We start from the raw sequence: 10,197 nt of genomic DNA, 5'->3' as shown, positions 1-10,197 counted from the left end.
CCGCAATTATAATTTTGACATGTATTTTTGTTGGAAATCACTTATAACATGTAGAAATGCAAAAAAAAAAATCGAAATTTTGTTGAAAAAAAATTTGCAAAATTTTTTTCTCTAAATTTTTTTGGGGGGGGGGGGGGGTTGGAAATCACTTGAAACGTGTAGAAATGCAAAAAAAAGAAATCAATTTTGTTGAAAAAAAAAAGTTGCAAAAATTTTTTTTCTCTAAATTTTTTTTTTGGGGGGGGGGGGTTGAAATCACTTCAAACATGTAGAAATACAACTCGAGGGGGAGCACTCAGGAGAGTGCAAAACCTCTGCCGCCAATATTGCTGGGTTGCTCAAGTGAACCTGATATCTTATTCATTAAATATGATGTCAACAGTGCTGACAGTTATAGTTCTTTTCTCCAACATTTTTTTTTTGGGGGGGGGGGTGGAAATCACTTCAAACATGTAGAAAAAAAGAAATCAAAATTTTTTGGAAAAAAAAGTTGCAAAAAAATTTATTTTTATCTAACAATTTTTTTTTGGGGGGGAGGGGGGTTGGAAATCACTTCAAACATGTAGAAATGCAACTAGAGGGGGAGCACTCAGGAGAGTGCAAAACCTCTGCCGCCAATACTACTGGGTCACTCAAGTGAACCTGATATCTTATTCATTAAATATGATGTCAACAGTGCTGACAGTTATAGTTCTCTTCTCCAACATTTTTTTTTGGGGGGGGGTGGAAATCACTTCAAACATGTAGAAAAAAAGAAATCAAAATTTTGTATGCATGTAGAAATGCAAAAAAAAACTTTTCTCTAACAATTTTTTTTGGGGGGGGGGACCAAGTCCAAAATATAATGGCATGATCCTTGGACCATACCTCACCCCCCCCCACCAAGTTTCGTCGAAATCCGTCAAGGAGTTTTTCCATAATACTGTTCACAAACAAACACAAACAAACAAACAAACAAAAAACCAATGTCACCCGCAGGGCGACCCGTATCTTGCCAAAAGGTGACCACGTGTGACTTCTTTAAGGTCACACTGAGGTGAACAGAGCTGCTATCCACCAGGAGCGACTCCTTGAGGAATATCTGCCTACGAGAGATTCCGATGAGAATCGTTCTACAGAGTAACCATGAAAAATATGTGTTTTCCTCATAACGTCACCAAATGACGTCATAATGTCTCAAGCTTGACATATCTCGAAAGCACTCATCGAGGTGTTCAATTTGAGGTACTACACGATATGGTTCCTAAAACTTGAAAATTTGACCTTGGGGTCAAATATGTTTGACCTCAGGTGCTAACCATGAAGGTCAAGGCCAATTGCCACCAAAAATTAATCAGCTGAGCGCCAGACCATGAACTATATTCCCATGAAGTTTGAAGACTATCCGATCAAAATTACTCAAAAAAATAAGGGTTTCGTCGACTCCCCTGATTTGCGACAAAGTGACCTTGACCTTTGACCTTGACCTTCAAAATTGTATGTGCTGAAAGGGACCTCTATAGGCCTCTGATATGCGAAGTTACAAAAATTTCAAATGATAACTGTGCTCTGCAGAATTTTTTATACGTGATTACAGACAAACAAAAAAAAACAAAACATACAAGCTGACTCACATATCTTGCAAAAACTTCGTTTTGGCAAGATAACAAACAGAAAGGGGTGAAAACGGTAACCTCTGATCTTCAATGGCAGAGGTTAAAAAAAAAAAAATTCAAATATTTTTTCAAATTGGCCGCCATAGCGGCCATATTGGATTTTGGACCAAGTCCAAAATCTAATGGCATGATCCTTGGACCAGACCTAACCCCCTCACCAAGTTTCGTCGAAATCCGTCGAGGAGTTTTTCCGCAATACTGTTCACAAACAAACAAACAAACAAACAGAAAGGGGTGAAAACAGTAACCTCCATCCATCTTCAATGGCGGGGGTTAATCATGACCAACATACCCCCACAAATGAAACTGGTTTATGCTTCATAACAATCTCGCTGACGAGTCGCCATCTAATGGTGAAACGTGTGTGTGTGTGTGTGTGTGTGTGTGTGTGTGTGTGTGTGTGTGTGTGTGTGTGTGTGTGTGTGTGTGTGTGTGTGTGTGTGTGTGTGTGTGTGTGTGTGTGTGTGTGTGTGTTTCTAATTGACTGGACTTTGCTGCTGTTGGTGAGTCTTCATTGTGGTATCTATCTAATGGACGTTTAATGTGCAAGGTAAGGCGTGTATGTATTTACTGGTAATTTCAGGGAGGTATGATTTGATAATGCAATGTGTAATAAGGATTATGAATCCTTACAATAATTCACAGCTCAGTGTTTGTGTGTGCGCTTTTGTGTGTTTGTTTGTCACACTACTACTCCTGCAGTTCTGGGCCGATTACATCCAGACTTGCTCCATAGGATCACCATGACACCATTTAGAGCATAGGGGTGTTTTTATCTTTGCCGGTGATCTTTGGGAAGAAAAAAAAGGGGGGGATGGGGAATTCTCTTTGTAAATGTGTATCGTGTCACATGACTCCAGGTAGGAGAGGGTATTACAAGTCCCCACCCTTTACAGGACAGTATTCCTGTCCCCATGTTTTCCAGTGCAGTGAGGTGTTTTGAATTAAGCAGCGAGAGGTATTTTCGAGACGTATTTTGAATTCCACACAAAAACTCCACAGAGCAGGACACCATCGTCTGGTTGCAGTGCACAAACCGCTCATGACACTTTTTGCGAGTCCATTGGATCTACGTACTGATGTAGGTTCGCATTTATATGTTTGAATGCACGTTTGCGAGTTCATTGGTGCCAAGAGCACAGGCAATAGACTACCGAGCAGTGGAGAAATGCGACGTGGTTAGATGAACCATCCTTGTCCATTTGTCCATTTGTCAAGAACATGGTGACGTGCACCTGGCGCACCAACCTAAATAATTCTACACCCTGGGTGCTTAGGTCCAACAGTGAAGGTTTCTGTTGGTTCTGTGATGTGGGGTGTATTTTCTTGGCATGGTTTGGGTGCAGTCATTCCCTGAGAAGATAGGGTCAATACCAATCACGACTTAATGGAACTGAGTGATCATCTTCACCTCATGTTGCAGCATTTATTTCCTGCCGGGAGGCGTGTCTTCCAGGATGACAATGTCCTCATCCACAGAGCACGTGTGGTCACCTAATGGCTTGATGAGTATGACACTGCTCTTATCTATCTGTCATGGCCTTCTCAGTCACCAGATCCGAACCCAATAGAGCATTTATGGGATATTCTCGAACGATGCCTGAGACAGCGTTTTCCACCTCCATCAAACAGGTGTGAGTTGATTGACTTTCTCGTGGAAGAATGGTGCCACATCCCTCCTGCAGAATTCCAGACGTTGGCGGACTCAATGCCACGGTGTATACATGTCGTACTGGTTGCACATATTGGCCCACCGCCAGATTAAGTGACTTTACAATTTGGTGTTTCCATTTTTTGTTGTCCATTACCTGCATGTGTAAAGCTTGAGAAAGTGAGGTTCTATGGTTGGGTTGAATGACTGGACACAGACGAGGTCATGGAACTCCTGATATAGACCCACGGTTGTACCCATGTTGGGAGAGGTTCTGTGTTGAATGAGTCCAAACCTCGATGAAAGAACAGAGCTCAGCTGTTGACCTCGACTGTTGGAAAATTAGTCAATTTCTTACAAATTTTTGAAGTTCTTACTTTAGGAAAACAACTATTTTGCAGTTTGTAATTATATTATTATAAATACAGTTATTATAAATACAGTTAAGTATTGGGTGTAATGGAATTAGCATCATTTATAACATCCTTTAATCATTCATGTAATGCTTTAGGAATAACTGTTACTGTTTAATAACTCCAGTAGTCAGTGCGTGGCTCTCAACAGGATCCTCTCATCTCCTGTCCCCTCTCCCTGTGCCTCATTGCAGTGTTTTTGGCCTCGTCCTGCTCTTATTGTTCATCAACTATCCTTCTGATTCTCTGGAAAATCCTTCTTATCTTGTTACTGAATACTCCACCCTCTGCCGTAGTATCTCTCATCCTTCAGATAAGCAGGCAGCTGTCTCTTCCCTCTCTGCAGACCTTGATATAATCACAAGCTGTTCATACTTGAAGTGATTGAAAGACAGTTGGAATATGTCTTTCAATCCTGAGAAATCTCACACTCTCAACTCTGTCTCTCTGAAAAGACAGTCTCGCGAACTTTTCCATCTACCTCCTCAACAAACACCTTGAAGCGGTTCAATCACTCAAACGGTTGGGCCTCACCATCGGCTATGATCTATTGATCTCTTTTGGGCAAACCACATACTGTATCGATGCTTGCCTCCAAGCCAGCCACTGACTGGTCATTGTCTCTCACACAACGTCTTTTCTTGGCAAATCTGAACTTTTATCGACTTACAAAGCCTTCATCCGCAGCTTGATGGAGTACCACTCTTCCCTCTGGAATGGCACCCCTGCTCCACACTTTGCACTTGATGCTATGGAAACTAAAGCCTTCAAAAGCATTGGAATGACTTAGGCCTTGATGCTGTGGAAACCAAGGCCTTCAAAAGAATTGGAATCTCGCACGATGAAGCTGAGTCTATGGGCCTATCACTTTAACATTGCAGACAGGTCAGTGGTCTATCTGTCTTCTCCCACCTTCTTTCCTGTTTTGTACCCTCTGCCCTTTTCCACCTCCCCCCTCCCCCACACACACACTCTCAGGTTTCTGCAGGGCACAAGTGGTCTGTCTGTTAACCCCCTTCTGCTGACCTCCACCCTTTTGTTCATCTTTTCTATTTCTTTGGAAACGAACTTCCTGAGTCTGTTTAATCCAATCCTTCCCTCCAGGTCATCAATATGGCTGTTCACCACCATCTCTGGTCTTCCAACAGCAATATTCTTATGATCTTTTCTACTCCCATTAACCCTTCCTTTCCAAATTATTTTGTCAACCCCCCACCTCCCCATCACCTTCTTTTGATCTATTTTTTTCATCCCCAGTTTTTCCCTTTCTCTTCTTGGTGTGTTTGAGTTTGTATCCAACTTGTTCACCCCCCCCTCCCATATCCTCCTTTCCCCCTCTACTGACTTGGCTGGGATGGAGAGTGTGGTTTGAATTTTGGGGGAGAGGGAGGATTGTGTAATCATAAAGGCAATATGGAGAGACGGGTACGGTAACACAGGCTTATGAGACAAACTGCGGTTTTAAATGATTGACGGATGGCCTCATGAGAATGACACCAAGTCAGAGCCGACGGAATGAAACTGAGTGGAAATTTCCATTGCACTGATGCACCACCAGGGTTCCTGAATCTTCCCTATGCACGTAACATGATATAACACTATATACCAATGTGTTGGGCATTGGTAATGCTGGTGTTAATACTTTTCAACAAGTGTCACAAAAGCAGAGAATCTACAGCTCCGTTGTCTTCTTTGCAGGCAAACTTGGATGGTCGAATCATTCCTGATGAACCAGGGATTATTGATGAAGAAATGCTGCAGATCGCTGTGCAACAGCAAGTCCACAAAGGCAAAGCTGAAAATATTGCAAAAGAAGAAGTGGTTCAATTTAAGGATGTTCAAAGCCTGACGTTATATTTTCATCGTAAGGATCTACTTGTTTTCATATTTCTGAATTTGTATTTTAATAGTATACTGGTATAGAAGACCGTCAAAAATGACTGGTTCGAGAAATGGCCATAAAATATTCAAGGAGACTGTAAGATATGATGTTTTGCAGCAGAAGCGTTATTTTACAACACGACATGTACAAATGTGATCCTATTTTCTTTGTTTTGTGGGACATTTAATTTCAACCATGCAGCCTCATGAGCGTGCCAAAGTCTGAAGCCTCGGCCCAGCGTCAGGTGTGCTTACGTATTCTTTATTTATTCGACATTCACCATTTTCCGCATTGTTTGTTTGATTTTGGGATCCCACCCACGCACAGCACGGGCACCTCGCCAGTATCTTGTGAGTTTGATTTTCATTCAGGAACAGAACAATTATGGTCAACAATTTTGAAATTGCTACTCCTTCGTTTAAATGCTGAAAATTATATTTAAAAGACGATTTGAATCACAGGTTTCACGCGAATAACGGCAGGTTAAAAGTGCCCGGCGAACTGAACCCCGTCGGTGTATAAGCGCGCGCGCGCGCGCGCGCGCACACACACACACACACACACACACACACACACACACACACACACACACACACACACACACACACACACACACACACACACACACACACACACACACACACACACACTGTGCTGTGAATGTCTTATTGGGTGGTCGCTGGACTACTGTTTTTCTCAGTTTTTCCGTCTGTCTGTTTGTATGTAATGGACAGCTCTGGAGGCCAGGGGAGTCAACCGATTTTGATGAAACTTGACTGGTAGGTTCATACCAGGATCGAGGTGTATGCTTTTGAGCACCGTTGCTATGGATGCCACCGTTGCCTAGCAACGGGACTTTGAAATTTTTGAAAAAATCCGAATTTTTTTTTCTTTCAAAAATCGGCTTCTGCGCTTTTATGCGTACTATAATTGGATTCACTATATATGCTTGATATCCCTTATTGTCGGGTTTTGCGTGTGCGTGTGCATGTGTGTGTGTGTGTGTGTGTGTGTGTGTGTGTGTTTCTGCAACGCGAGGTTCCACAGCACAAACCAGCAAACCGATTTCGATGAAACTTTGCGAACATGTGCAATATGTGTTGGGAATGTGCACGTTTGAATTTCGTTGCCTCGCAACCACCCGTTTCTGTGCAGCGGCCGAAAAACCGCATACAGTATTTTCAATACTTGTCCTTCAGTTTTGAATGTAGAAAAGCGAGACCGGAATTAAACACTTCGAGATATTTCGAAAATTTTACTCGAGCCAATTTTTGATTGAGGTTTTATTTTTCAAATGGTAGTCCTTCAAAAATCGGGTGTCTATTCACCGTCATTTTTTATGAGGGGCTTTGGAAAATGGGCAGAGCTTAGAGAAAGTGGACGTGGTTGATGAAAAGTGGGAGTGGCGTCGGAAAGTGGGAGTGGTGTTGGAAAGTGGGCGTGGCTTATGAAAAATATTGTGTGGCTCAGGAGGTGTGGTCAAACAAGAGCATTGAGAGAAGTTTATGTGTGTGTGTGTGTGTGTGTGTGTGTGTGTGTGTGTGTGTGTGTGTGTGTGTGTGTGTGTGTGTGTGTGTGTGTGTGTGTGTGTGTGTGTGTGTGTGTGTGTGTCTGCAACGCGAGGCTCCACAGCACAAACCAGCAAACTGATTATTTTTCAAATGGTAGTCCTTCAAAAATAGGGTGTCTATTTACCGTCATTTTTTATGAGGAGTGCCAGTTGGCAAAATACGCAATATGAAAAATCTTGCCAGGCAGAGGAACAATTGTATGTGAACCAATACGTCTTGGCAATGAATCTTCGTCGGTGGATCGGTCAGAATGAAAAGCGTCGTTTCCAGCGCTTCGATCCTCGTGAATCCCTCGTCGCCTACCGGTTTGTCAACCTCTGTCAAAAAATTTCAGCCCGATCCGTCAAAAACTGTATGACTAGTATGCAATTATATAGCGACCACCCATGCCGCCTACCGGCTTGTAATGATTTTATTAACATGATTCAAAACCTTTGGAGACCGGTGTTTTTGCATGGCTGATTTGCACGGCTGTTTTGCATGCAATGCCTTTCGTGTTTAAAGTGTGAAGATGGTAGAACTGAGGTTGGGAGTCACCCAGTTTGGCAGAGTTTCTTCTGGAGCCTGGTCTGTGCCATGGTGCTGCAATATCTGATGTGCTTTGAGATTTTATGAGGTTTCTTTTATGAGCCACTGAGGTCCTGTCCTGTCATGACAATCTTTGCTGCTCTATATTCGTTATCCTTTCTTGTTTTCACCCTCCTTAGAAACATAGTCAAGTGACTAAAACACATTATTGTCTCTGTTTGATTGAACTCTGCATTTTGACGTTCAATACAGTTCTCATGATGTAATGTTCGCCATTATTTTGCAATGTGAATTGTTCTTTTCTCTATCCTGGATTGTGATTGCGGTTTCGCAAACATTCCGTGGTTTATTATCCCGCCCCCTGGAGGGAGGGAGCGGGATATTGTAATCGTCCGTTTTGTTGGATTCACTATATATGGGTAGATATCCCTTATTGTCGGGTTTTGTGTGCGTGCGTGCGTGCGTGCGTGCGTGCGTGCGTGCGTGCACGCGCGTGCGCAACGCGAGGCTCCACAGCACGAACCAGCGAACCGATTTCGATGAAACTTTGCCAACATGTGGAATATATTGTTACGAATTTCGGTCCGCCCGGCGTGCGATCGGCCACGTAACTCGAATCGTGACCGCATCCCCCACCGGAACGGACAATTCAGTGGTGACCCTCCATGGAATTACCGCCAGGAGCTAGTCACGGGTGGGTCTTTCGACCACACCACAATCGGCTACCCGTGCAGGATAGCGTTGTTCGCCAAACTCGACCTACCTAAGTACCTGCACGGGTAGTTAACCAGGCGATCGTACCTTGCCGCTGGCCGGCCAAGGACACAAACCTCTTAAGCGGTCCGTTCTGTGATTCAGTGATAACCGAGCGGTGTTATTGCCGGTTCCGACGGACGTGATTATTTACCGGGTGCTTACACCCTTCTACCAATTCCTTCCGTGATGCAAGATGGAACTTTCAAACAAAGGAAAGGACGCAACGAAACGGGCAACAGTTCGACAAGCATGTTTATTCCACACTCGGACAAGGCAAGCACTTATTCACAGCCATACAGTAGGAATGCAATTTACAAGCAACAGTTACAACCGAATAAAGCAAGGTTTATTTACATGCACTTAAACAGTTTCTACTTTACAAGACACGGTGCCACAACACGCATTCACACAAAAGCAAAGGAAAGACCCCCTCAAAGGCAAGGGAGTCAGACTGGGCCCGTGGGCCTAATGCGCGTGGAACCTGGATGAGCAGCCAGGTCCACGAGACCGAAGGGTCCTACCCGTGCCCTCGTGGCCCGATGGCGGGCAAGCCGCAATGTCAGCGTAGCTGCGCCTGGCTTCGTGCCCCTGGCATGGTCGGAGAGCTCTCTCCGGTGCTCCCTATCTGCCTTTCCCGTCGGCTTTGAGCTCTGTCTCCCAACTCGACTGCCCCGCTGACACTGCAGACTTGACTTCTTCTCCACCGACTCCAGACTTGACTGCCGCGACCGACACACTTGACTGCCACTTGACTGCCGACACTGCTGCTGCCACTCCACTGCTCCGGACACACTCTGCCGACGTACTGCGCACCTTTCTTCTTCTGCGAGCTCGCGCTTATATAGCCTGGGGGAGGGGCGTATATGTAAATTTCTGGATCACAACGGGGTTCGGAGGCCGGGCCACACTACCCGATGCTCAGTCATTGGAAGGATGAAAAGGGGGCGTGAAGCATTCCTGATCCGCTTTTTGAGGCGAACGGAACGCATTCACAGCCCATGGCACGACGTGTGGTAGAAAGGCGGAGGTGGTGGGAGTTTGGTTGTTGGCAGGTGTCGTTTGAGAATGGCGGTGAAGCGATGTTTGCGGGATGGAGTTGTGGAGGTCAAGAGGCGAAGGTGGTGGGAGTTTGGTTGTTGGCGGGCGTCATTTGAGAATGGCGGTGAAGTGATGTTTGCGCAATGGAGTTGTGGAGGTAAAGAAGAGAAGGTGGTGATGGCGATTTGGTTGCTGGGGTGCATTGTTGGTGGTGGCGATTTGGTTATTGGGGTATGATTGGTCCAAAATAATGATAGAGAAAAGAAAAACGGCTATCTCAAAGTATCGCAGCCCGGTGAACACGGAAATTCCCTTGAAACAACGGTGGGGAAATCTAACTACACAATTACTTATCGTCATAACTGATCTGAGGTCCTTTCTGGTGGTCTGCGGATTTCCACAGCCGTAACAATATACTGGGAATGTGCGCGTTTGAATTTCGTTGCCTTGCAACCACCCGTTGCCGTGCAGCGGCCGAAAACCGCGTACAGTATTTTCAATACTTGTCCTTCAGTTTTGAATGTCGAGAAACGAGACTTCGGAATTAAACACTTCGAGATATTTAGAAAATTTTAATCGAGCCGATTTTTGATTGAGGTTTTATTTTTCAAATGGTAGTCCTTCAAAAATAGGGTGTCCATTTACCGTCATTTTTATGAGGGGCTAAGGAAAGTGGGCGGAGCTTAGGGAAAGTGGATGTGGT

At 44.4% G+C, this 10,197-nt stretch overlaps 1 protein-coding gene across 2 annotated transcripts in view; it reads left to right on the top strand.

The window, feature by feature from the left end:
• LOC147035473 (uncharacterized) overlaps nucleotides 1-10,197 on the top strand; it is a 270,907-nt gene that overhangs the window by 205,840 nt on the left and 54,870 nt on the right. The gene's annotated exons all lie outside the window — the stretch shown is intronic.

This window comes from Eptatretus burgeri, chromosome 1 (genome assembly GCF_056783735.1).
Source record: "Eptatretus burgeri isolate ZD-2024b chromosome 1, Ebu_testis_v1, whole genome shotgun sequence".
NCBI lineage: Eukaryota > Metazoa > Chordata > Myxini > Myxiniformes > Myxinidae > Eptatretus > Eptatretus burgeri.
Note: the sequence above shows the minus strand (reverse complement) of the source record. Positions and strands in the feature narration are given on the sequence as shown.